We start from the raw sequence: 1,098 nt of genomic DNA on the forward strand, positions 1-1,098 counted from the left end.
TTTTTATAGAGAATGAAAGTCAAAAGAGTAAACAAAGACAGAAAAAGAATAGCAATCAAAATATTGTTTATAGTACGTTAAAGAGAAAAGGAAAAAGAATTTTAGACAAATAAGCACGAAAGAGGATAGGGTGAAACCTGAGTTGAGAAAATTAAAAAAAAAAATATAAAAAAGACACGGAGCTTAAAGAGGTAAGGGAAGCAATATAAATTATATACTGTTTTAAGTTAGACTGTTTTTTGTGTTTGTAAAGGACTTGTATGATTAAGAGAGGTAAAAAAAATCCGGTTTTGACTAGTTAAAAGGAGGGTGTATCAAAGAAAGATAAAGTATGTTATTTTGTCTGTTGTGTTCACAGTTTGGTAAGTTTTAAAGGAATGTAAGATCGATCAGTGAGGAAATGTGAAGGTGTGAGGGATGAATGATTAAGGATACCCAAGGAATACACCAAATTTTTAGACAATAAGGCTAAAATTATTATAAACACAACTAATTCATGAAATTACTTCTTATAGATTATAAAAGATTACTTCTATATTTTTCTTTTTTGTGTATAATTTCAATTCCACCAAAGCTTTTGTATAATCCGTGCGATCTTGATTAGGTGTCCTTATAATAATAGAACCCATGTCTTTGAATTTATCAAGGACTGACGATTGACAACTGTCCATGTCGCCACTAATTAAATGTGGTATGCATTCCTCGTGATGTCCATCAAACACATCAATTTCTTGTTTTTCTAAGTAATCAACCCATCTGCATGTTCCACCATCGACAGTGACCTTCACCAGAGCTAAATATTTATATTGGTTAAATTAGCTAAGGCAGACCATGTGAATTACTTCTACATTTTCTGAGACAGGAGGGAGTGTTTCAGACAAAAGTTTGGGTTCGAAGAACGCATTACATGGTGTACATAGGTTCTTTGCAAATGGAGGTGCTTAGATTTAAAGAAATCAACTTTATTTTTTAAACGGAATGGGATATTTTTTATACATCAAATAATACAGCCAAAGATTCTTTATTAAAAAGTATTGGCTGTGTTAGACCGGGCGCTCGTAACACAAAAAATGGAACAATTTTTTACAGTCTGCCATT

The sequence above is a fragment of the Ceratina calcarata genome, unplaced genomic scaffold, assembly GCF_001652005.2.
Source record: "Ceratina calcarata isolate Rehan_Ccalc_2016 unplaced genomic scaffold, ASM165200v1 scaffold394.2, whole genome shotgun sequence".
NCBI lineage: Eukaryota > Metazoa > Arthropoda > Insecta > Hymenoptera > Apidae > Ceratina > Ceratina calcarata.